The sequence below is a fragment of the Ceratotherium simum genome, chromosome 13 (genome assembly GCF_057802395.1).
Source record: "Ceratotherium simum simum isolate JZ-2026a chromosome 13, ASM5780239v1, whole genome shotgun sequence".
NCBI classification, from domain to species: domain Eukaryota; kingdom Metazoa; phylum Chordata; class Mammalia; order Perissodactyla; family Rhinocerotidae; genus Ceratotherium; species Ceratotherium simum.
In genome coordinates, this window is record NC_141912.1 from 7,063,317 (window position 1) to 7,090,125 (window position 26,809).

General features: G+C 42.4%; 1 protein-coding gene across 1 annotated transcript in view; it reads left to right on the forward strand.

Annotated features, from left to right (window-relative positions):
• Positions 1–9,207: 9,207 nt before the first annotated feature.
• The window catches only part of RREB1 (ras responsive element binding protein 1), a 176,519-nt gene continuing 158,917 nt past the window's right edge, over positions 9,208–26,809 (forward strand). The window contains exon 1 of the mRNA XM_014788763.2: positions 9,208–9,226. The gene's annotated coding sequence lies outside the window, so the exon portion shown is untranslated. The remainder of the gene's footprint in view (positions 9,227–26,809) is intronic.

Here is a 26,809-nt window from a genome sequence, read left to right on the forward strand (position 1 = left end):
AAGTACAAAGGGACAGCCGCAGTTCCTTAAAAGAACATGGAGGGTTGTGTCTGAAAGGGCTGCCGTTAGCAGCATCCCATCCCTTTCCTCGAAAACCTCCCTCTCTCTCTCATCTAGTCAGCCCTGTGGCAGACATTCATGGGCTACCAGTTTCTGCAATGAGCAGAGAGAAAATAATGTCTCCTTCCTTTTAGAAACAAAACTTCACACAAATGACATAACTCGAAGTCAAGGTGGAAAAGAATCAAAGGGGGGGGGAGGGACGTCATGGAGTGGATAGTCAGAAAAATGACCCAGAAGACTCTGAATGCTATGTGTTCGGACGGATGCCTAGAGTTGACAATAAAGATGTAATCTTCCATGTAATGATGCTTTGCAGTAATAGGACCTCTTAATCCCAGTTATCTCAAGAAACATAAACATTAATTAGGTGTTCCCAATGCCTCTAGGGGAATTCCATTTTCATCCTTCATTTAACTGAGAAACTGAGGTACAGGGGAATGAAGGAAATCGCCTGAAGGATGACAGTGTGAGTCAGCAGCCCCACCAGGAAGCTGGGTCTGCGACTCCTCACTTCCTGCTTTCCTCTAGAGAAGAGCACATTCCCTGGGAGAGGCAGTTTTCCAGGAGAGAAGGCATGGAAATCCTGATCATTCTGGGGAGGGGCAGGATACCTGACATCAGGCACACAGCTCGGCAGATACCAAAATTTCTTCCGAGAAGGGCTTTTCCCGTCCTTCGCCAGTGTTCCTCAGCCTGGAAAATCCATTTACCCCGATGCCCTGACTTCCTGCTCCTTAAATGAGCGTCCCCCCCACTCACCATTCTGAAGCAGCGGCTGCACAAATTAGCAGCGCTCTTTGTCCCTAGAGTTCCAGAACCCAATTGCACCCCAGTGCGTGCCAAAAGCTTCCGATGTGTGCTGTGCATTGTAAAACACCGGCACGTGCTTCGGCAAAGAATTCTGTCCTTCTTAACGGCCACCAGAAAGTTTGTTTGGTGACCTGTCTCTCTAAAGCAAAAAAGGAAAAGAAAGAAGAGAAAAGCCTGTGAACTGCTTATTGTAAGCTTCCGAAGCTGAGTGGAAGTTTAACCAACTTCAAGGAAAGTACACACGCACTAAACCCCCAACTGTTTGAGGACTTTCCACTTTTTAATGCACTGGAGCTGGATTCTAGAGCAAAGGGCAGCAGCGATTATTCTAGAAGCCATGTCATAGATGGTGTAACATTACCTTCTGCCCCCTGGGATCTTATCAGCCATGTGTGCCTGGTCTATTTTGAGACCCATCTGGGCCTGCTACCTGGGACATGGTAGTGTTAACAAATCAACGTAGGGCTGACGAGAGTTTAACCTGCCTCATCTGGTCAAAAACAACAGCCAGAGCAAACTGTCTCTTGGCAGCTGAATCTGTGGTTTGAAATACTGCTTTTTCTTCAACATGAAATTTAGAGGCACACTGCAAACTGCAACTGTAACCCGAATTAACCAACTAGGGGGAGAAAACACAGATGCGCCTTTTTACTTCAATGTCTTTGTTACTCAGGCAAGAGGACAAACAGTATTAAAAAGTTGAGCTCTTTCCATAAGGCAGGGCTGAGAGCCGGAATCCCAGGCAGGCAGGTGTGTCAGGCCCCGGGTGTGCAAAGGCCTTGTTCGTTGTCTTGGTCTTCTGTATGGGAGACCTGACTTCTCCTTTTGCCACTGGCAGGTGGCCAGTTCTCAGGGCCTGACCTCACACTATATTTTCAGCTATTTCCACAAAGCACGCAGCCTCTCAGTCTCACTGAGGGGTGTTAGCTGCTTTAAGAGGCGGTGTTCTGGTCTTCCCACTGTCCAGTTCTCCTCAGCCGTCCCCACCCCTCCCTCAGGGCCAACACCAGGGCTTCTACCTGACACTTAGCACGCGCTCCCTGCAGTGCTGCCTCACGGCTTCCTCGGACCCAGGAACCACTGTTGCTGGCCTTGCTGAGACACGTCCCTTCCTCCTCACTCCCAAATATAAGTGGCTTCCTCTTATTCTGTACCAACGGAGGGGTGATGATTTATGCAGTGCATGGGAGATATTTTAAGATGTCAGCCCTTCCAACTGCCTACATTTGGGTTTTGTCTTCCTAATAAGAGAGGGAGAAGAGTTTATTTCTGGCAGACAAGCCTATTGGATTAGAAAGGCTTTGTCTCTATCCATCTCAAAATGAGAGGTACACTGAGGAAAACCAACAGAGAAAGTCCTCAGCTGATGGGAAGACGGCTTCGGGTTCCGAAAAGAGTTTAGGAGGTGAGAGAGTGAGTGCCCCGTCAAAGCACTCAAGAGAGGCGAGGGGCAAAGTCAAACCAAGAAGAGGCCCCATTTCTTTAGCCACCATATGTGTTGAATAGCGGGATCTTCCAGCCTCCACATGTCATTACTGAGTTAATAGCTATTGTGTGCAATATCCTCTTAATTATCTTCTACTTAGACAAATAATAAATAAATAATCTCCCTTTCTACAGGAAAGCTAGGACTCATTTCCCTCAAAATTAATTTCCCTCTTCTTTAAGGTAGTAAGACCTAAATAAGTCTTTCAAAGTCTTCCCTTTTTTGATGACTATTTCTAGAAGTGAAAAGTTAGAAAAGCCAGAATAATTAGGTTAAGCTATAACTAGCCCAGTGCCATCTGTGCATAGAACGTGTGGATGATCTTGGTAACAGTTAATCCACTTACTAACCTACTATTCGCTGGGAAGTGATAAAGGAAGTGACAAATGATGGATGGTCTAAGGAAACAGCTGTCATTATTTTGGTTCAGTTTACAGCCATTCTTGCCTTTCTAAAGATAAGAATACTCGGGTGCTTAAGGCATTGGACCTAAGAGCTGGTGGGGAGACTCCCCTTGAGTTTAAACTCCTCTCTGAGGAGGCATGAGTAGTCTTTGCTGGTTAAGGGTTTGGAGTCGTAGACCTAGGTTCAAATTCTATCACTTACTGGCTGCAGGACTGGCTGCATAAATTACTTAACTTCTTTAAGTGTCAAATTCCTCATCTGTAATATGGAAAAATAAGAGTAGAGTTCTTGCAAAAAGTAGCGTAACACGCCAGGTGCAGAGTAAGGGCTTTGTAAGTGGCAAATAATTATTGAAGAATAAAGGAAATAAAGAGGATTTGTTAAAAACCAAGACTCTTCCAGCTAATCCCACCTCCAGTTACGATTTGGGAGCTCAGTGTATCATCCTTCATCCTGGAACCTCGCTCAGCAATGATGCCATCTGCTTGCCTCCTTGCTGTAATAATCCAAGGTGAGAGTCCCTTAAAAAAAAGAAAAGATACCCTGCTGAAGGGAGAGTGTATAAAGAGCAAGCAGAGAAATCTAGAGAATAAAAATTTATATCGAGAGCCTTCTGAGACACTCTGAATAACATTTGCGTTTCTGACACATACCACCCGATTTTAAGTCTCCATCATGGTAAAAAGTTCCTGCAGAGACCTAGATCCTGGGTATTTCAGGTCTGACAGTGTGCATAGATTGTGAAAACTTTTCTTGGCTTTGGACACTAAAGTGAGTATATTAGGTAAGTATAAAAAAGTGGAAGGAAGTATGCCTAAAACTCCAGTTCTGACAGCCAAATGATAAATCAGATGAGTGCACTGCATTATCCCTGGCACCATTGTATCTGTTAGGTCATATACATACAATAAAACAAAAAAAAATTATTATGTGTTACATAGAATAAGGCTAGAGAGAGAATTTGCTTTACCAAATTGATGACGAGCCTCTCACCTAGAGAGTTGGGTCTCCCTTTCCGCCCTCCTCTGTATGTAAGATAGTAGTTGTGTCTCTAGTACTCATCAATGACAAAGACGCATAAGGACAAAGTGATAATACAAATTTAGAAGAGCTTTTAAAGGAATTTGTAGTTTATTAATTAATGACAAATGCATACACGAGGACAGGGTACATTTCTCTGCCAGTCATTTTATTATTCAGTCTACAGAAAGTGTTTGTTGGGGGCCAGCCCAGTGGCGCAGCAGTTAAGTGGGCGCGCTCCGCTTCGACGGCCCAGGGTTCACGGCCCAGGATTCGCAGGTTCGGATCCTGGGCGCACACCGACGCACTGCTTGTCAAGCCATGCTGTGGCGGCGTCCCATAGAAAGTAGAGGAAGATGGGCACAGATGTTAGCCCAGGGCCAATCTTCCTCAGCAAAAAGAGGAGACTTAGCATTGGATGTTAGCTCAGAGCTGATCTTCCTCACCAAAAAAAAAAAAAAGAAAGTGTTTGTTGCACATAAAGCGGCTCTGACGCCTTGCAATAACTCGGTGTCCCTGAGGGGGGTATTCAGCCACCAACTGGGAACTGCTGACTTAAAGCAGAAACATGATGTGAAAGCAGGAAGGGATGCTCAACACATCCTTAAAGTGTTTTCTGTAATTCAAGCAAGGTGAGATAAAACTACTTTCTCCTAAACATCTGAGCACATGAATCCAGTCTCATCTTGAAATTAGTTTCATTTCTGTGTGCTTGGAAATCCCACTCATGTTACAGTTTTCCAGCTCTCTAAAATATAAAAAGTATTGCCAATAAAATATTTATTGAATGATAGTGATCTTGTTTATAACCTCCATGGTGTCTATCCCTTTAATTATCCATAGTCATTGTGTCGTCTTTGTGATATTTTGATAGTTCCCAGATGCAGGTATACATTATACGAATAGAAAGGGAAAAAACCCAAAGTCACTCAAAATAGAACCAGAACTATAGCTACCACATGTGTTTTAAATATATTACCCATACAATTAAGAATACAGTATTATAAACCAGCTCTATAAATCTTATAATAAAAACAGTAACACACTAACTTTTCTTAGCCACAAAGAGGCCCTTAATAATACTATAGATTCCATGATGATGTGGCTTTGGGGGGACAATATTCGGTAGGAAGAATGTTAGCTGGCTGAAATCGTAGCAGATCTCCTTCTGCATACCTAAAATAACGGGGAAAAATATCCTCTTGCAAGGCAGAAGTAGCTTATCATGTGCCTGTCTTCAGTATTCCTGGAAATCCTGAGGATTTTTACTACCATTTAAAAGTGCTAAGAAAATTTAATTTTCAGACAAGGCTTCAGGCACTGTTCTGTAGAGAACACAGTCAAGATCCTTTGCCTTCAACTTTAGACCTAAACTAATCAGGTGAGGAAAGGTCTGTGGATGTGAATAAGGTTTGTAAATTATAAGATGCTAGCCTATGCAAATGTTAGCAATTAAAATAACTGATTATGCTTCTCCCTAACTTTGACTCAACTGTTAGGAAAAATAACTTTCTGAAACTTCCAACAAAAAGGTGTTTCAACATGATGAAGAGATTTTTTTCCTAAGGGTGGGGAGAAGTAATAAATTTTTCTTTTATATGGACAAAAAAAGTCTTTTTATTTTGGAAAATTTTGAAAATACACAAAAGTCGAGATAATAGTATAATGAATTCTCACATACCTACCTCCTGGTTTCAGCATATATCATATTTCATTTACAGTCTTCATTTCCTCCCCTCCCCCACCAAAAAAAAGCTGGATTATTTTAATACCAGACATCGTATAATTTCAGTGCCAATATTCCACTATATATGCCTGACATGAGAACTCTTTTAAAATAGCATAATCACAAATCTACTCATACTTAAACTACCAACAATAATTCCTTAATATTCTTTAATACATAGTCGTCAGTGTTCAAATTTCCCCAAATGTCCCATATTTGTTCTTTATCAAATATATCTTCAACTTTTAAGGATACTGGCTGTTTTTAAGGAACTCACATAGCTGAAACCCCCTTGCAGTTCCTCTTAGAAATATTTCTTTAAATAAGTGCTTAGTCATGGGGCATTTTATCACAGATTCAACAATCCCTCTAGGCCTGTACTGAGATGGGCCCACACACTACAGCACAGTAAGACTCGACCACGCTTTTTCTATCTCTTACTGCAGGGCAGCGCCTTACAGCGAAAAGAGGTGGTAGTCACGAACCCTTGATTCTAATCTTAATTCTGTCATAATATAACTGTGTAACCTTGAGCAAATCCATTTTCTTCTCTGTGTCTCAGTTTCCAGGCCTGTAAAATGAGTGGGTTAGCCTATATAATCCCTCAATTTCTTTCTGGCTCTTAAGATTCAACATGTTAGATTTTATGTTTAATTAATTTCAAATACTATATCTACATGATGTTATTTGCAAAGATGAGAGCATATCCATTATAGAAGAGAGCAGGGTATTTCAAATCCTAAGACCAGACAAATCACTACTCTAGTTTCCTTGGGTAAGTCATTTACCCTTTTAACCCTCAATGTCATACTGTTTTGTAATTATTTATTTTACTTATCTATCTCTCCTACGAGACTTGAACTTCTAGAAAGCGGGATATTCTCGTATTCATCTTTCTATCATCAAAGCCTAGTGTCATGTCTGGAGTCTGGTAGGTACTCAGTGTAGGCTTGTTAAATAAATGAATGGATGGGTGCAATCTGAGGGTAAGAAGGACGGCTCCGTCTACCTTACAGAATTACTGTATGGTGAAATGAGCTAATATATAAAAACATATCTTTTATATTAGATATTTAAAAACATTAAATGTTATTATTTGTATTTGAAATATTCCAAGTAGAATCTTTTATTCATTTATAAAAATCTGACCTGGCCTCTAACTTTTGGTAAAAGATGAATGATAGGCATTTTTTTCTTGCCTACGCTAAATTTCATCTCTTTGGAAATTTTTATATGATTCTTTCTTTTTTTTTTTTTTTAATTGAAGGTATACTTCTATGCACTCACCATTTTTTATTTTTCCATAACTTTTGGGGGAGTTTTTTGGAGTAATTAGCTAGTAATTTGGTGCCAGTCTAACTTAAGGCATTTTTATTAACTTCTACAAATCAAAACAATGCAGGAAGTAGTGTCACAGCAATTGTATACATCAGACACATGAATTTTCTGATGAACTCAACACTCACTGGACTAGTTCCCTAAAGATAATCCTGATTCAGTTTCTACTATAGCTGAATGTGAACAGTTCTGCCTTTCAATATTTCCTCAAATGGTCTCTCTTTTTTTTGTAATGACACTAAATTTAGTGTATCATTTAATAATTCCTGATTACACTCAGGTACCATTTTGAAATGTGAACGTTTCCCTTAACTGTGTTCAAACCTAGTGCAACTCCTTGAGCAGCATTTCCTGAAAGGAATACTGGTCCTAAGCAATAATGCTCACAAAAACCAGTAACAGGACAAAAAGGTTGCGTATTATAACCTCTTCCTGGCGATTCACAAACACCTCAGCACACTGAAGATTCTGAAAGGTCTTGCTATAAAGCGATTTGTTGCATTTCTTTGTTGTTTAACACAAACTTGATTCAACTTGTTTAACTCAGCAGTTCTCAAACTTCCTTATTTCGTGTACCACTAAAAAAGAAAAACACAGCCAATTAAACTAGGACTTCATGCTAAGATGCCATCAAATGTGACTAAGAAAGGTTGAAATTCGAAAATATGTGCGTCTTGGAATCAATGAAATATATGCCCACAGAACCCTTTTTCCCAAACATCACCTAAGGACATACAGAGGATCTAGTGTTCTCTGGAAAACTATGCTCTAGTGTAGAGCTTTCACAATTACTTCAGAGGAAAAGGGTAAAAGGCTATTTTTTTCCTATTAAGAAGTAAACTAAAAATTTTCAAGTAAAAATAAGAAAGAAATACCGGTCACTTATTTTCAGTGCAAAACAGACCTTGTCCAGTTAAGGAGTAATTTCCAGGTCCACATCAGCATGTACCTGTCTAGCTGTCCTCGACGCGCATGTAAATCTCTCTAAATTAAGAGGGCATGTAATTAAATCGTTCAGCCGGCTCACACGCTTCTCAGCGCAGGTAGTTCACTTTCGCTTAGAGGGACCCCTCCGCCTCTGGAGAGCCCCACACCCTGAAGTGACTCAGCTTCATAACACCACCATTAAAGTTGCTAGCACTTTACAGGCAATAGGCTTGGGCGTAAAGGATCAGTAAGCTCACAGTGAGTCAGATGAGGTATGTGAGTGTCGGGGGGAGGCTGGAGGACTAGTAAATCAGCTTCCAGGGAAAGGGTGCGGTGAATGGCTGGGCCCTTCAGGATCCCTGTGTAGGAGTGCCCCGGCCTGGCCCAAGTCAACCCATTTACATCCCTCTCCGTCTTGCCAATCCGACTCCTGAGGGGATGTGGGCATGACTTTGGGGACGGCCTGTACCATTTCAGGCTGGTACAGGTTCCCTGTCTTCCCCCTCACGCCCAGGTTTTGCTCCTCTTTAGTTCTGAATGTCTGAACTGGACGAATCCATCTTTCTGAACGCAAATCTGGATGTTTCCCCAGGCTCTTCGGGCTGGCGGAACCCGCCAGGGCCTCGTGCCGTCCTTCGGCCCGGTAACAAACAGCTGATGACCTCGGGAAGCCCGGGGTCACCTTCACACTCGCCTTTTGCCCCACACCTCGCAGCCCTCTCCCCTCCCGCGAGGCCTGTCTCCACCGCCGGCCTTCCTCCGGGGCCGGGGCCTGCCTCTCGAGGCAGCGCCTACTTCCCCAGCCCGGAGCTGCGGGGCGGGAGGAAAAACTTGTAGGAGCTCGGCCGCGCTTCCAGGGCGCTGCGTCCGCCGCCGAGATGCTGGCAGCCTGGGGACGGCCTCGCGCGGCCCTCTCCTTATTTATCCACCCGGCACAGTTTCCATGGCTCCGCCGCCATCCTCCGCCCCCTTCCTCGCGCAGAGCCCGGCAGCAGGCGCGGGCCCGGCCCGGTGGGGGCCGCGGGGGGCGTGCACGGCGCGGGGACCCGGTGCGGGGGCCGCGCGTCGTTGCCAAGCCCCGCGGCGCGTGGAGGAGCACCCCCAGCCCTACTCCCCTGGCAGCTGTGCCACTTCCGCACCCCCAGCCCGGACCCCTCCCCGCTCGCCGGCACCCCCGGTTTGTCCCCCGCCGGGGCCGGCAACGGGACCCCCAGGCACCGCGCAGCCCCCGGCCCGGCCCGGCGGCGCGGGGGAGGGGCGCAGCGCAGGCAAAGTTGCTGAGTTGCTTTGCACGCTCAGAAGTTGCAGCTGAGACGGCAGCTTCCCGCCCCCTTCCTGGACGCGGCGGCTCGGAACACACACTCACCCGTCACCACCCGCTACCTGCCCTCGCCCCTGCCGCCCCGGCCCAATTCGGCAGCATCCCCGCCCGGCGCCCGCGAGGAGCCCAGGTTTCCAGCGGAGTCGGGCTGGGGGCGGGCGCACCCACCTCCCCGCTCCGCCGGCTGGGGGGTGGGGGGAGAGAAGAGGGCGGGAGGTGGGTAGGATCCTCTCCAGCCAGTCGCCGCCTGGCCGGGGCGCTTTTGCAGTTTGCAAAGCTGAGCAGCTGGCCAGGCGTCGCCCGCCAGCCCCCGCGCCCTCCCCGAGCAAAGCCGGGTTTGCAGAACCGAACGGGGCAGTGTTCCCAGCCCCTCCCGCAGGGGGCTTCTCCGGGGCGGCGGGAGGGGCTTTGCTAGGGGCTGAGGTCGCCAACAGGTGCTCGCGAGCCCACGTGACCAGGGAGGGGCCGCGCAGGGGAAGCCGGGGGTGGGGGTGGGGGCGGGCTCCCGCCGGGTACCCCCCAGAGCCCGACGCCGGGTGCGCCCCGCCCGCGGAGGCCTAGGGAGTGCTAGCGGCTGGCTCTTCGGAGCGCCGGTGCCCTCGCGGCCTGCCTGAGAGGAGGAGGAAGAGGAGGGGCAGGGAGGGGATGCGAAAGTGGGTCAGGAATGTAACTGGACGCTGCGCACCCCCCACGCACCCCCCCCCCCGCCCCGTTGCCTGCGGAGGCGACTAGCGCCAGCCTTGGAAAGCGAGTCTTTTGCTGTTGTGGTTCCCCAGCATTATCGGTGGACGGTTACCAGGGGATCCCGAGGGATGTGTTTCCCTGTGACCCTTTGGGAAGAAAAACTTAGTTGCCTCAGTAACCGAGTTTGGCTTGGATGCAATGATGCAGTGAATGTTCTAGGTGAGCCTGACCGGGAGGAGGCTCCCGTTGCACTGGGGAGTGGATTAACTTTTCTTATTACTGAACCAAGACGTGAAAGGAAAGCTGGGGAGGAGTGGGTTTTTGCCCTGTTTCGTGTTTGTTTTTCAGTGTTTCAGAGAACATTAACATTTTTGCGTTAGAGTTTGTCTCCCAAATGCAGGCCTGGCCTGCCATAATTGACCAAAGTTCCTAACGAACGCTTAGTTGATACGAAGGTTTGAAGTTGATATCCTAGAGTTGGAAAGACCCAGGGACAGTGACAGTTTTGTATTTGGGGAAGACCTGAGAACCAAACATGAAAAGGCTTTATTAAAAGGAGAAGAAGAAGAAAAAAAAAAAAACCAAAAACCCAGCCCTCCTCAAAGCACAAGAAGTGAGAGCAGCCCAGTTAGTTCCCTCCTGAGCAGACTGGCACCTCACACCCCAAGCATGTGACTAGGAAAGGAAGGAATCCAGATTTAAAAGCGATGGGCTTTGGTTTTGAATGCCAGTGACACAAGCAGAGTCAAGGGAAAAAAATAATAAAAGATGAGTCTGCAAAGAGAGAGCTTAGCGTTGTTGAGTTTGCAGCCCAGACTCCTCTGGAGCACCCTTCCTGAGTATTGTCGGCAGGGCTGCCGAAGAAGAGCCCCAAGAGCCATGGGGCCGCAAGCTCAGAAGAAATGTGCCACTGCTGGAGTTTTCTTCAGAAGCAAAAAGGGGTGTGTTAGCCTCGAAAGAGATCTTAAGAGTTGTCTGAAAAGCTGACTTAGGAATTAATGTGAATTTCTGTTTCCAAGGCAACCTCGGATAAAGACCCTAAATTGAGATGTGTTTTACTTAAAGAATATATATTCATAGGAAGCAAAAACTGGTAACTAGAATCATTCTAAGTGTATAAAAGAGGAGGTTATTTTGTTGGGAGAATTTTGTGGTGATCTAATCATCCCAGTTTACTTTTTTTTTTAAACTTCACTGAGTTGTCTCATTAGTAAAATGGGAATAATAACAACAGTTGGACTTTGGGGTGGTGGACTGGACTTTTTACATTACTTTCTAGATTGAGGATCTTCAGTTCAACTGGCAATAGTCTTTCTTTTCGCTCATGGTGTTTGCCTAAATTGTAGAACAACTGTAGTGGGAAGCTGGCAAATTCTATACTTCTACACACTGGAGTCTTGCATTCTGAATGAAAATGGCAGAGTTATACAAACATTTCTGGAAACCTGAAAAAAATGAACACATTCATGATCTTAGATTTTGTCACCCTATTAAGGAGCATGAGATCCCTCTCTGTGAGACAATTAGACTTTAAAATCTTGGTTCAAACCAGAATTGTTGCTATTGAAGCAAGTTGAAAATTTAAGTAAAAAATGAAGTGGCAAACTTCCTTTTTCTTCCCATCCCTCTCCCCACACCCAAATTTCATCTGAAATCATGAAACATTTATATATAGGGTGATCTTCATTTTAGTTATATATCAGGTTTATACAGCAAATTAAATTAAGGAATGAATATCTGTTAAAAAAGATTCACTTGGGCCGGCCCCGTGGCTTAGCGGTTAAGTGCACGAGCTCTGCTACTGGTGACCCGGGTTTTGGATCTGGGCGTGCACCAACGCACCGCTTCTCTGGCCGTGCTGAGGCGGCGTCCCACATACAGCAACTAGAAGGATGTGCAGCTATGACGTACAACTATCTACTGGGGGGCTTTGGGGGGAAAAAAAGGAGGAGGATTGGCAGTAGATGTTAGCTCAGAGCCAGTATTCCTCAGCAAAAAGAGGATTAGCATGGATGTTAGCTCAGGGCTGATCTTCCTCGCAAAAAAAAAAAAAAAAGATTCATAATAGGGTCCTTAATATTGTGAAGTGTTCTTGTATATTTAAAACATTTGTTACATACATTTTTTGGCACTTTTCAAGACATCATCTAAGTGTAGCAGGTTTTTACATAGATTATTTTGGACAGTGCATTTGTAATCATTTACTTACTGCCACCCCCAAAATATTTTTTTGAATGAATATATGCTTTAAACATCTTAGCCACCTACTTTGCTTATAGAACTGTGTTAAGCACTGTGGAGACTATGGAAAAGCATATTCATGTTCCTAAAAGACTCAAGTCTAATGTAGTTTAGTTGGGGGTGACAACTAGCTGACAAATTAAGTTTAACTGTACAGCAGTTAAATTAAAATACCAGTAAAAAATATGTGCACATATGCGTAAGAAGAGATGACAGATTCATGGACGAAAGTTATAATGAGGTGAGAAGTGTAATAATAAGAGATTTAAAAAATTTTTTTCTTCTGTTTATTCTCTAAAATGTTAGCAGTGAACCTGTATTGCTCCCATGTGAGAATATAGGTTTGCTCTTTTTAGGGAGATGTTGCTAGACAGTCAGTGTGTGGTTGACTGTCAAGGAGAGGTCAGTCATAAAGGGCCCCAGGAACTTCCAGGGGGGCAGAGAGCAGAGGGCGAGAGGGAAGGTAAGACAGGCACACCCTTACTTAGGAAAGGCTCCGATGTTGCAGGGTGCTGGGCGTATTCTGGGAGGGGAGCTGTCAGGTGGTAGCTATCAGGAAGTGCTCCCCAGGGAGACCTTGAACTTAGGCCTTAAAGGATGTACATGACTTTTATAGCTAGAAAGAGAAAGGCATTCCTCATGGTAGAAGTGAGATAAGCCAAGAGGCAGAAAGTTGCCGGGCACATTTGGGGAATTTGAATAGGTCGGCTTTGCTACAGGAGATGGGTCAAGTATGAAATTAGTCATTTTAATGACAGGTTAGGGACAGACCCATTAGGGACCATGACTGCCTGGCCAAGTTTAGTGTTAGGACTTTATCTGCAGGTAATGGGAAATTATGACAGGGTTTTGGCAAGGGAAACATATGGCCAAAGTTGGATTTGGGGGAGGTTAATCTTGTGAGTGGATTGGAGTGGGAGTCTAGGGACCATGAGTGGCTATTACAGGGACCCAAGGGGTCCTGAACAAGGGTAGTGTCAATGGGAATTGGTTGGAAGGCAACACTTTGTGAGTTGTTATAAAAGGAAAATTGACAATATTTTATAGTCTTTAGATGTGAAGGGCTGTGGACTTGGAGCGTCCAAGATGACTGAGGATTTAACTCTAGATGCCTTGAGGGATGGTACTGTCAACAGAAACTGGAACAGGAAGCCGCTGTTGAAGGTGAATTGAAGGGTTGATTTGAGAAACAGAATTCAAAGAGATTGGCAGCTGGGTTTTAGGTGATTTTCGGAAGATGGATATGCCTTGGCTGAAAGTAGAGATGTGAGTTATCTACACAAAAGTAGGTGGTTGTTGGTCAGAGGTGGCAAAGGACCAGTTTTAGGGAACATTCACAATTAGAATTTATATATATAATTTTTCAAAATTCTACTCCTTCCTCATAAAGCACAACAAGGTAGTCATTCCTGGGGCTCTAGTGAGAGCTGATCTACTGTTCTAACCTAAGTGCTTTAACTCAGCAGCTCCTGAAGTTGGCTCATCAGATTGAGGGGTCCCACCCCACAGGCACTGAATCAGAATCTGCTGAGCTGGCAGTCCGTATTTTAATAAGTTTTACAGGCCATTCTGATATGGATTCCTTTTGGGGAACCAATGCCTTAGCCATTTTGTTCTACAGACCTCCCCCTGTGCCTCCTGTCTCTCCTTGGGACAGCGAGAGTTCTTACTTTTCATGTGTTGGTTTCAACCTGTTCTTTTGCTTTTGTATCTGATGGACAGTCATTGATAGACAGTGCTTGAAGTTGTTTTTATCCAGATGACCTGCTGCTTTCCAAATTTAGCACTGGTTTGGAAGCATCGATGGATGTGTCAGAAGTCCTCTGCCCTTCGAGGTAGGCAGGAGATTTGGGGTGAAGAGCTATGTATGGTGCCTAGTGACTCACACTCTGTCCATCCAAGCGTGTTGAGGATGATACAATAACCCAGGCTCTGGGCAGACCACTTCCTGCAGACCAAGGGTGTGGTATTTGGCAATATTATCAGGAAGAGGCTCTTTGGCTGATCCTCTTCAAGGGAGCTGAGTAGTCAGAGGTAAGGCAAGGCAAGCTGTAGGCCCTAGACACAAGTCTTCTAGGTTAGAGAGAAATGGGTAGTCAGAAATTTAGAGTTGGTTTTCTCAAATGTGACAACTATTAACACCTTTTCTAAGGAATACATGTCTATCTATTTATCTGTTTCTTTCTTTATCATCAGGAAAACAATTGTCTGTCCTATTGGGCAGCAGTGAAACATTTTGTCACAGCCACCTTTCAATTAGCCTTATGCTAATTATCTGACTGCAAATTATCATTTTCTCTTCCTTTTCCTTTCTTGTTTCTAAGTTATAAAGAGACAAGTTCATGTTTTCATATTATTATTCTGTGTCTGGTGGACTAGCAGGCAGAAACTAATTAATAAAATTTGAGAATGGAAGTTGTAGGGGCAGTATCCTCTCCTCCTCCCCCCGCTGCATATAGGATTTAAACGATCCATTTTTCTGAGTCTCAACTGTTGAAGCCAAGAGTGAGTTATTTTGTTGTTGAGCCTTTTCTCCCCCACCGAAGAAGAGCAGATGATAAAATCTAGGTGCTTTTTTTTTAATTGTGGTAAAATACGTATCACATAAAATTTACCATCTTAACCGTTTATTTATTTATTTGTGAGGAAGATCAGCCCTGAGCTAACATCCATGCCAATCCTCCTCTATTTGCAGAGGAAGACTGGCCCTGAGCTAACATCCCTTCCCATCTTCCTCCACTTTATATGGGACGCCACCACAGCATGGCCTGACAAGCGGTGCCTCGGTGCGCGCCTGGGATCCAAACCCGGGCCGCCAGCAGCAGAGTGCGCACACTTAGCCGCTAAGCCACAGGGCCGGCCCCATCTTAATCATTTTTAAGTGTACATTTCAGTACTGTTAAGTATATTCACATTGTTGTGTAGTAGAATCTAGATTTTTAAAAATTCATTTAGAATATAAGAGAGTATTCTGAAAATGTCAGAAAGTGAAGCCCAGGTTACATAAAAAACTGGGAATGAGAGAGAATGGTGTTAAGTGCAGACACTTAGAGCGTTCATGTTCTCTCCTCAGAGAAGGCAGAGGGATGCCTCTTCTTGTAGGGTGGGCTTGTCCGGTATATCCTTTCACAGGAGTGAAGTGTGAAGTTAATAGTACAGAGGTAGTTAATAGTACAGAGATAATTGTATGCTTGAGATTTCTTTAAGAAGCCAGAAATAGTGCTAGCTTCTTGATATAGATTTTAAAGTTTTCTTGAAGTCATGAGAGTAGAATGAGAGAAGGTGCTCAGTCGAATGTGAATTTACAGAATTTAATTTACACAACTTCCTAGAGTTTCCAGAGTTTGTTTTGTATACTCTGTGGAGTATATAATGTTTTGTATACTCTGAGTTTCGTATTCCCTTGATGCACACTTAAGGGTAGGTAATATTTGCTGCGATTACATTAGTTTTTCTAGTGAAATACATGTTATTATTATTTATGAAGATATGGGTGTCAACAGCCCAAAAAATTCTAAATGAGCAAGAACTTCTAAATTTATCATCATGTAAATAATCATGTCATTAAATGAAACGATTTTTAAGGTTAATTAGTTAAGTAACATTCACAAAAAAGATTAGGAACATTATTGCTTTTCACTGAAGTTCTTACTCAGCCCAAATCTATTAGCAGTTCACTGCTTTTTTTTTGCACTATAAAATTTATTTTCACAACTCTTCACTGTTTGCACTCATTCATAATACCCACAGAACAGGTTTGAAGCTTCTCAGTCCAACAGGATGCCAACGGCAGTTCCAAAGTTGTGGGTTCATGTTTTACCAAAAGAGAAATGCCTTCACTTATCTCTCGTGGCTTTGGAAATTTGTAGCTTATTTAACAACCTTCCATTTAAAAAGTGCCTCTGAATTTGAGAAAACTTATAGAATCGTTCTGAGTTTATCTTATAAAAAGCTGCTTTAGTAAACTTGTGCTTATCAGTCCTGAGAAGATGTGTTAAACCAGTTTGGCAGCTTTTTAATATAGCATGCTAGAGGGCCTTGAGAAAAATGTTTTGAAACAATGTCAGTGTTGGAACTAAAACTGGATGCTTCTAAACAAGAATATTCCTGATCTATGTTTTTCTATGTTTGGAGGACTCATCTTTTAAAAGCCAAGATTTCATGGGAGGGCTTAATTATCAGTGGAAGGTTTTCCAGTGGTAGCAATGCCAGGCATAGGCAGTTTAGAGTTTTGCCAAGACCTTGGGAGAGAGTTTATTTTGTATGAATACTACATATTCACAGTCCTGTGCTCACACACACCTCTCCCAATATCATTTGCTGAATTCTATTTAGAAGCAGACTTTATATAGATTTTTGAATACTTGGTACTCTGATGGTATAGAAATAGAGATTTCAACTGAGAGCTCTCTCTAAAGGAGTAATTTGGGAGTCATGGAGTTATTTTTAATAAGATCCAGTCACTCGAGCAATTTGAAGGGTATCAATCAACTATTTCATATTGCAGTTCATATTGTTTGTCCTTCCCGATGCAGTGTAGTCATGAGCTTAAACTGGTTTGCCACAGGAGATCAGCAGTTAATTCATATTGCTGCACCACAAATCTATAGAAAATGCAAGTTCAGATGGTCCTGGGAGTCTAGCATATCTCAGTTTTGACTTTTCTTTTAAAGCTAAGGTCTTACATTTTACTAGAAAAATATTCCAGCTTTTAAAATCAAACAGTCCAGCAATCTACAAGAGCCTGTTTTTATGGTGAAACTCTGTGATGATAAAGGTAGGAAATTTCTGTACTTCGTGTTAGTACAGAAATATACTGTTCTATAGCTCTGCCCCTTTGCTTTGTCATTCCTGTGCTTAACAGGCCTTCTGCCTCCTGAAATTCAGCCGAGCCCTCAAACTCATGTGTATTTTACTTTTGATTACCTTGGTCCGCGGCCAGCCTCCTATTTGACGCTTTAGGCATAGGCAGTATAGGTGCTTCTTGATGTTGAGCTGTTAATCTTTTTATTATTTCCTGTCACTTTTTCCCATGATTGATGCTCTTGAGCTGGAAGGGGGAAAGGTGATGAAAATGACTTTGAAAACAGCTTTGAAAAGGAGTATTTTAAATTGGACTTGGGTCTTACCTGAGAGCAGAAATTGATTGAAAAAGCGCAGTCTGTTGTGTAAGGCAGCACCTTGCAGTGAGTGAGCTTGCATTCCAAGGGACGCTTTGTCATAGACGGGAAGGAGGGTGTTCCTGGTGTTTTTGCAGTGATTCAGATCTCCAGGTCTGTGGTGTGAGGTATGACAAGAACTCACGTATTTAGCTCTATGGAAAGGTTACAGAAAGGGTTCCTCTTTCCTTTGGAATTAAAAATGAAATTCTTTTTTTGTGTGTGTGAGGAAGATCAGCCCTGAGCTAACATCTGTTGCCAATCCTCCTCTTTTTGCTGAGGAAGACTGGCCCTGGGCTAACATCGGTGCCCATCTGCCCCTACTTTGTATGGGACGCTGCCACAGCATGGCTTGACAAGCGGTGCGTCGGTGTGCGCCTGGGATCCGAACCTGCGTACCCCAGGCCGCCGAAGCAGTGTGTGAACTCAACCCCTATGCCGCCCGGCCAGCCCACAATGATCCATTTTATTTCTTAGAGCCTAACATTAGCAGGAAACTATTGATGAAGATTCTTAAGCTTTCTCAGGGGAATCTTATTTTGTCAAATATAATGTGTTTACTGGAGCCTCCATATGAAACTAACCTCAGGGTCCCAAGGCTGTCTTTTAGGGTGTTTGCTTTTGGTACTTAAGAAAGTAAATCTCCTTGGATGGGATTCAAGTTAGACTTTCCTTATACTCAGTCCCATTTTGTGGTTAATAATGGCGTTTCAGAGTTCTAGTATATCTTATTAAGAGAGAGAAATGGTTTTTCATGCCATGTCACATAGGAGAGCCAGGAGGCATAGAATAAATCAAAAGGGAGAGGCTTGGCTCTAAAATAATAATAATTATTATTATCATTATTAGGATGTCATTTATAAGACTCATTTGATTATTTAGACATTAGCTTTGAGGGGATGGAACTGGCCTATTTAATGATCCAGTAAGAGCATTTTAGGCCTGGGGGGTTGATTTTTTTTAACAGATTGGTTTTCCCATTGTTGTTCTATTTTCTGAAATTAAACTTTGTGAAGTTACCCTAAAATGCCAGCTTTTATCAAGGGCATGACATCACTATCCTAGCTCATCCTGGTGTATTTCTTGGAAAGTGTCCACACTGGCAGGCGTTTTCCAAATAAAACGTTTGTTTCAGTAAACAAGTGTTTTATCCAGCAGCCCACGTGGAGAATTTTAAAACCAGTGTTTGTTTTGCCAGCAAACATTTTGTTTCCATCCTTGCAGCTAAACAAAGTGGGTGAGATTTAAGTGGCCTCCTAGTAACAACAAGTGCAGAACCATTTTCAGAAAACTCCACTCCAGCAGAGCGAAATCTGTTTGCTGTTCGAGTGTGATCTTAGACATTCAGGGAAATAATTTGTACTTTTTGTATAGTTCTGTACTTAGGTGCAGTCAGAGTGGAAAGTCTTAGGTGTGGGTAAGGGCTCAATTCTTTTTAAGGCAAAAACTAAAGAAATATAAAAGAATTATTGAATAAAAAGTATTGTTATATTGGGGCCGGCCCGGTGGCGCAAGCGGTTAAGTGCACAGGCTCTGCTGCGGCGGCCCGGGGTTTGCCAGTTCGGATCCCGGGAGCACACCGCTTGTCAAGCCATGCTGTGGCGGCGTCCCATATAAAGTAGAGGAAGATGGGCATGGATGTTAGCCCAGGGCCAGACTTCCTCAGCAAAAAGAGGAAGATTGGCAGATGTTAGCTCACGGCTGATCTTCCTCACACACACAAAAAAAGTATTGCTATATTTAAATTTTATAGCTTGCCTTTAAAATGTGACTAAAACATCATCAGGTATTTGCTCTGCTCTGTTTTTCTTACCTCTTTTCTAGTTATTTTTACAGTGATTCCTTTAGTGTATAATACAATACAACATTCCTGTTAATTATCAGCCTTTGTCTTTTAACTTTTATAACAATGGTTGTAAAATCAGATTTTGGTAAGCTGTAGTTGCTTTTATTTAGAGTTCCTGTAATTGAACAGTCTTGCTGTCTTTAATGGTTTATCTTCTGAAAAGTATCCTTGAGTTTTTAAATTTGAAAGTTTGATTGTGGTGTGCTTTTCTTTTTAAAAAGCAGGCCTCTTTCCTATCCAGGAAGATGCAATTGCACTTCCTCAAGAGAATAATCAGAAGTTATGAAATATAGCATGTGTGCAGAAGAGCGTAGAAAATAGATATATACGGTTTAAAGACTAGTTAGCAAGTGGACATGCAAGTAACCCCCATTCAGATTAAGAAATAGAACATTCCCTTAGAACCCTCTCTACTTCAAAACCACCCCCCTCTTCTCTCCAAAGGAAGTTCACAACTATGTAGATATGCTTAAATGACATCATTTAGTTTTGCAAATGTTTGGAATGTATTACTTACATTTATACAAGTAAATTGTTTTTACCAACAGTATGATTGCAAGACTTAGCCACGTTAACGCCTTTGGCTGTGATTTGTTCATTTTCATCGGTTAGTGTTCCTCTGTGCTACCACGATGCCATTTATCCATTTCATGGTTGATGGACGTTTGAACTGTTTCCAGCTTTTGGCTCTTATGACAAAGGCTGTTGAGGACTTTATTATATGTGTATGAGATATGTATATCTGCTAGTACAGTTGTGCAAAAGTTTTTCTAGGGTGTATGTGGGAGGCACATACCCAATGTTGGGTCATTGGGTGTTTGTGTTTCTAACTTTACGCTGTAATTCCAAATGATTTTCCACAGTGCTTGTTCCAGTTTGTCCTCCCTCTAACACGGAATACGAGTTCTTACTGCTCCACATCTTCACCACAACTTGGTAGGGTTAGACTTTAATTTTTGCCAATCTGGTAAATATGAAATGATGTCTCATTGTGGTTTTAATTTGCTTTTCCTTGATGAATTATAAGGCTTATTGGCCATTTGGATACCCTTTTTTCTGAAGTGTTTATTCAAACTTTTTGCGCATTTTTCTATGGATTGTCTTCTTACTGATTCATTACTGATTTGTAGAACTCCTTTATTCTGGTATGAATCTTTTGTTGATTATATGTGTTGCAAATATCTTCTCTCACTTTGTGACTTATCTTTTTATTCTGTTTTTGATGCTCTTGGATGCACACAAACTCTTCATTTTAATATTGTTTGATTTATTAATCTTTTCCTTTATGGTCAATACTTTTGTATCTTATGTAAGAAATTCTTCCCTTTCCCAGGTTCATGAAGATATTCCCCTGTATTCTTTATAGTTTTGCCTTTCACGCTTTATTTTGTTGTATTTCATTTATCTGAAATTGATTTTTGTGACTGTTTGGAAGGTAGGGGTCCATTTGCATTTTTCATCTAGATAGATATTTGGTTGTCCAGGCATTATTTATTGAAATGTCCATCTTTTCCGCATAATCTGGGATACCACATGTGTCATATATCAGGTGGCCGTTTGTGCTATGTCTGTTTCTGTGCTCTCTGTTCTGTTCCATTGGTCTCTTCATCAGTCCCCAACCCAGCCCTGTGCCGTCTTAATTGTCACAGCTTCACAGTGAGTCAGAATGTCTGGGAGAGGAGGTTCTTCTGCCTAGCTTTTCAAGCACATCTTGGTGTTCTTGGCTTTTTGCCCTCTATATAAGTTTTAGAAACAGCTCAGATTCCCTAACAAAACATGTTGGAGTTTTTATTAGGACAGCACTGAATCTGCAGACCAGTTTGGGGAGAACTACCACGTTTACAACAGGGAGTCCAACACTTTGAAAGGCAGCACGCAGAGTCTCTAAAAGGTTGGTGCCTGGCTTCCTGGGTTCAGATCCTGGTTCCACTCCTCGTTGGCCACAGGACTCTGAAGAATTTATTTAACCTTAGTGTGCCTCAATTTCTTTACTTGTAGAAAGGGATCATAATAGTACCTACCTTATAGGGTAATTGAAAGGACTGAATGATTAAGTGTTGTATATAATATGTGTCAAGTGCTTAGAATAGTGTCTGGCACATAGTAGGCATTACCTAAGTGCATGAACACTGATTTCTTTATGTTTATTTATATCTTGTTCAAGGTCCCAAGAAAGTCTTATAATTTTCTTTATAAAACTATATATAATATATATAAAATATGTTGCCATATATACAGATCTTCCTTGACTTACAGTGGGGTTCCGTCCTGATAAACCCATTGTAAGTGAAAGTATCCTAAGTTGAAAATGCATTTAATACACCTAAACCTACCAAACATCATAGCTTAGCCTAGCCTACCTTCAATGTGCTCAGAACACATACATTAGCCTACAGTTGGGCAAAATCATCTAACACAAAGACTATTTTATAATAAAGTGTTGAATACTTCATGTAATTGATTGAATACTGTACTGAAAGTGAAAAAAGGAATGGTTGTCTGGGCGCAGAATGGTAGTAAGTGTATCAGTTGTTCACCCTCGTGATCACAGGGCTGACTGGGGGCTGCGGCTCGCTGTGCTGCCCAGCATCACAAAAGAGGATCGTAGGGCATATCACTAGTCTGAGAAAACAGCAACGTTCAAAATTTGAAGTATGGTTTCTACTGAATGCGAAGTGCTTTTGTACCATTGTAAAGTTGAAAAATTTTAAGTTGAACCATCATAAGTCAGAGACTGTACATATAACATATAGAAATATATATAATATATATACCTAGGAATCTTAAGATTTTTGATGATGTTGAAATGGTATTTTAAATGTTTTTTGGGGTGTGTACAATATTGTGTTTTTTTTAGTATGTTTTAGGAGCTGATTATCATAATCTTTGATTAATAATTATTAAGTGCAGGGCCAGCCCGGTGGCTCAAGCGGTTAAGTGCACGCTCTCCACTTTGGCGGCCTGGTTCGCAGGTTGGGATCCCGGGCGTGCACTGATGCACTGCTTGTCGAGCCATGCTGTGGCGGTGTCCCATATAAAGTAGAGGAAGATGGGCACGGATGTTAGCTCAGGGCCAATCTTCCTCAGCAAAAAAAGAGGAGGATTAGCAACAGATGTTAGCTCAGGGCTGATCTTCCTCACACACACACAAAATTATTAAGTGCTTGTATTATATAAGATGCTGCTTAGAGCAGGAAAGAACTATGGACACTTCCATCTGAGTAATTGCTCATCACAATTACTGGTCTGGACTCATGGGATTGAACATTTTACCCGTTTTGCATAATTTTAAACCATTGTATCCCATTGACTTCTGTTGTTGAAACCTCTCTGAGCATTTTAGCAATAAAAAATAATTTTGTCCTGTATATCAGGCTGCTTTCAGTTCATTCTTTCTTTTAAATTTATGAGATCATTGCATTTCAGTATTGGCTTATAGACCACCCACAGTGTGCTTGAGACCCTTTTAGGCTTTATTTCCACTGCTCTTATTTTTCCCTAAATCTGTACTGAAGATGGTACACCCTTTGAGATTGGAGTCACAGCTTTGTACATTGACTCGCATCCATAAGCTTTCTCTAGATGAAAACTTACATGGTTCCTTTTCCATTTGTCACACACATCTCTATGGAGTTATAAATTGTTTTTACCAGAATATTGATTTTCATTTATTCTCCTTAGAAAAGGCAGTAATCAGTCCATATCTAGTTGTAGCTACAGCACTTGACTGATCTGGATATTTGCCAACTCTTTGATGCTAGACGCACACTGAACTAATTCATTGGCATGAATTCTGACGGAAGGAGTGTCAAGATTTTATAACTTTTTTAAAAAGAAAGAAAGTAAAAGAAAAAAACATGCCTACGTATCTATAGGTTCCCCTCGACTCGTGTCTTCCTCTGGTTTCAGTTCTGAGCTTTCTGGTCAGGCGGTACCCGCCTCACGTGGGAGGCGGAGACCCAAGCTGCGAGGCTCGGTGTGATTTCACTTTGTGTTGCAGGAGGCAGAAACTCAAAGTGAAACCAATGAAAAAACCAATGTGTTCTTAATGGTTTTTACCCAAACCATAAATCCGTCTCTTGGAGGGAGAGGGAAATCACCCAAAATTTGATCCGGTTTCTTCAGTGTGTTCCAGGCGATATTTGTCAGTTCAGTGACCATCTGCTGGGACTCACTCAATGGGGCTCATTGAAAATGCAGATTCCTGGGCCTGACCTAGACCAAGGGAATGAGACAAGGCATGGGGGGGAGGCAGGGATTTGAATATTTTAAAAGATTCCCTGGTGGTTCTGACAGTTAGACAGGACCTGACGACAATGCTAGAGGTATGGTAGGCTCAGGTTTTCATTGATCACATGTCACTTAGTGGAAAAATTTCACAAGAGATTTAATCTAATATAGCCAACATCTATTAAGTGCTATGTGTCAGGCACTTCACATTTAAACTTACAAGTAGACTACTATTAGCCCTATTTTACAAAAGAGGAAACTGAGGCACAGAGAGGTTAAGTAATTTGCCCAGAGTCAAACAGCTGATGCAGATTTGTCATTGTCTTTGTGGATCGTCAAAGCGAAATCCTGACTTATGTCAATTACAAATAAATTGGTCTCCAGCAGATATGGACCCAAAGGGTCTACTTGGATCATAGTCGTGCGTTGGTGTTGTGTTATGTGCCTTATAAATTATTTATTGCATTAGCAAGTCCTTAGTGAGCATTTAGAGTCCCCATGGCTTGGGGTACGGATTCCACAAAAGGATGGCATATACAGGAAACTGTGGTGTATCAGGTAGACTAGTAGCTTCTTAGTAGATGCCTGTGCATAGATGAGAGGACTTTGGGGTGGAGTAGAGGAACTGCTGGCCTTTGAGCTGTTACCTTGTACAAGGCTCTGTGCTAAGTGTTTTACGTGTATTTTCCCATTTATTCCTCACAAGAGCCCTCTTCATTAACTTCTATTAATCATCAATTTAACAGGAAACTAAGGCTTAGAGACATGAAGAAACTCACCTGTGGTCACACAGCTTCTACGCTGTGCTTGTGATGTGAAGATAATGCCTATCTCTCTCCAGAACCTAGCCTTGATCCATTGTATTTTCTGCTTTTGGCTATATGATTAAATAGGATTTTTTGTTTTCTGGAGGAGAATTTAATTGCTGTTCATCTGATCGTGACCCAGACAGCCCAGTCAATAAGATCACTCTAGGGTTTAGAGACATCTTTTCAGTGCTTATAATGTCATTCATCATTTGCTTGGCCTCCCCATTTTTTGTGTATGTGTGTGAGGAAGACTAGCCCTGAGCTAACATCTCTTGCCAATCCTCCTCTTTTTTGCTGAGGAAGATTGGCCTTGAGCTAACATGTGTGCCCATCTTCCTCCATTTTGTACATGGGATGCCACCACAGCAGTGCATCAGTCCGTGCGGGATTTGAACCTGCGAACCCTGGGCCACAGAAGCGGAGGGCGCAAAGTTAACCACTATGCCACCAGGCTAGCCCCCTGGCCTCCCCATTTTGTCCCCTGGTTCTGTTGTCCTTGCCTGGTCCCTGGGCCAGGTAAGAATCCTTCAGAGCTGATATTATCATGGCCAAGTTCATGGCCTACAAGACTGATAGATGTCTAGGGTCTGGAGAAGGCCTAGAACTGGTTTTTATTAATTTTTTTTTTTTTTGAGGTCATAATCGTTTATAACATTGTGAAATTTCAGTTGCACATTATTATTTGTCAGCCACCATATAAATGTGCCCCTTTACCCCTTATGCTCATCCCCCAACCCCCCTGCCCCTCTGGTAACCACTAATCTGTTCTCTTTGTCCATGTATTTGTTTATCTTCCACATATGAGTGAAATCATGTGGTGTTTGTCTTTCTCTATCTGGCTTATTGTGCTTAACATAATACCCTCAAGGTCTATCCATGTTGTTGCAAATGGGATGATTTTGTCTTTTTTTATGGCTGAGTAGTATTCCGTTGTATATATATACCACATCTTCTTTATCCATTCTTCAGTCGATGGGCACTTGGGTTCCTTCCATGTCTTGGCTATTGTGAATAATGCTGCAGTGAACATTGGGGTACATAAGTCTCTTTGAATTGTTGATTTCAGGTTCTTTGGATAAATACCAGTAAGTGGGATAGCTGGGTTGTATGGTATTTCTATTTTTAATTTTTTGAGAAATCTACATACTGTTTTCCTTAGTGGCTGCACCAGTTTGCATTCCCACCAGCAGTGTATGAGGGTTCCCTTTTCTCCACATCCTCTCCAACATTTGTTATTTTTTTGTCTTGGTATTTATAGCCATTCTGACAGGTTTGAGGTGATACCTCATTATAGTTTTGGTTTGCATTTCCCTAATGATTAGTGATGTTGAAGATGTCTTCATGTGCTTGTTGGCCATCTGTATATCTCCTTTGGAGAAATGTCTGTTCATATCCTCTGCCCATTTTTTGATCAGGTTATTTGTTTTTTGTGGTCCAGAACTGTTTTCTGAAGGAACATCATAGCTTTGTCCATAAGTATTCCATATGCTTACCACTGTGCAGAAGTGGGGTGGCCTTCTGCATCCTTAATTTTCATGGGCAGATATTCAGATGTCTGGTACTGTGCCCTATGCAGGTGGGAATTCAATATAATTGTTTTTGAACCAGTTCAGAATTGTAGAGTGTTTGGTCATGAAGAAACCTTAGAAATCTTCTAGCTCAGTTTCTCCATCTTACTGAAAGTTAAGTGATTTCTTAAAGTAACTAGTTAGTGGCTAGACTAGAACCCAGTTCCTGACACCCAACACCTTCCTTCTACCCCTTTAATCTGATTTTATGCTTGCTCTGCCCTAATCAAGCTGAATCATGTCATGAATGAGCCATAAGAATTTTAACTTCAACATGATTCATATGGTAGGGCTTTCTTTTTAAAGGTAGATTATTCTGTATTATGTATTATTTAGGCTAGTGATAAAATTATTTGACATTTCTTTTTTTTTTTTTTTGGTGAGGAAGCTTGGCCCTGAGCTAACATCTGTTGCCAGTCTTCCTCTTTTTGCTTGAGGAAGCTTGGCCCTGAGCTAACATCTGTGCCAGTCTTTCTCTATTTTGTATATGGGATGCTGCCACAGCGTGGCTTGATGAGAGGTGTGTAGGTCCGTGCCCAGGATCTGAACCTGTGAACCCCAGGCTGCCGAAGCGGAGGGCACGAACTTGACCAGTACGACACCAGGCTGGCCCCTATTTTACATTTCTAAATATACAGTGGTAGATGATGAGAGAGACTCTTCTAAAATATTATCAGGCCTGCCAGAGAGTTTAATGTCCAGCAAAGTGGAAAACCCACTTATGGATGTTCTGGTTGCTTATACATGTTTTTAATGGTGAAGAAGAAAACCTAACAAAAAGATAATAAAAGGAAGGGGTACATATTGTGAGTATCATTATTATTACTTTTTAATCTATTCTAGGCCTCCTACCTTATTTTTGGGGCCTCAGACACACAGGCATGGGTTGTAGCTTATGCTATCCCTCCAACCCGATGTCCTTGAAGAAGGGGCATATGAGTGGAGACCTAATAAAGAATCCATTCATTAAATTTACTGTTTCATTCTTTAAAAACAACCCCATGAGTGTTGAACAATTAAGGCAGTAACGTCAGGGCCCAGGCCTCTAACCCGTCACTTTGTCCTTCCACTCTGCTCCATTCTAATTTTGTCACATTGACTTCACACTAAGAGATAGTAGAAGAGCCCCAATGGCCTTTTTCTTTTCTTTTCAACATTTTATTGAAGAAGTGTAAT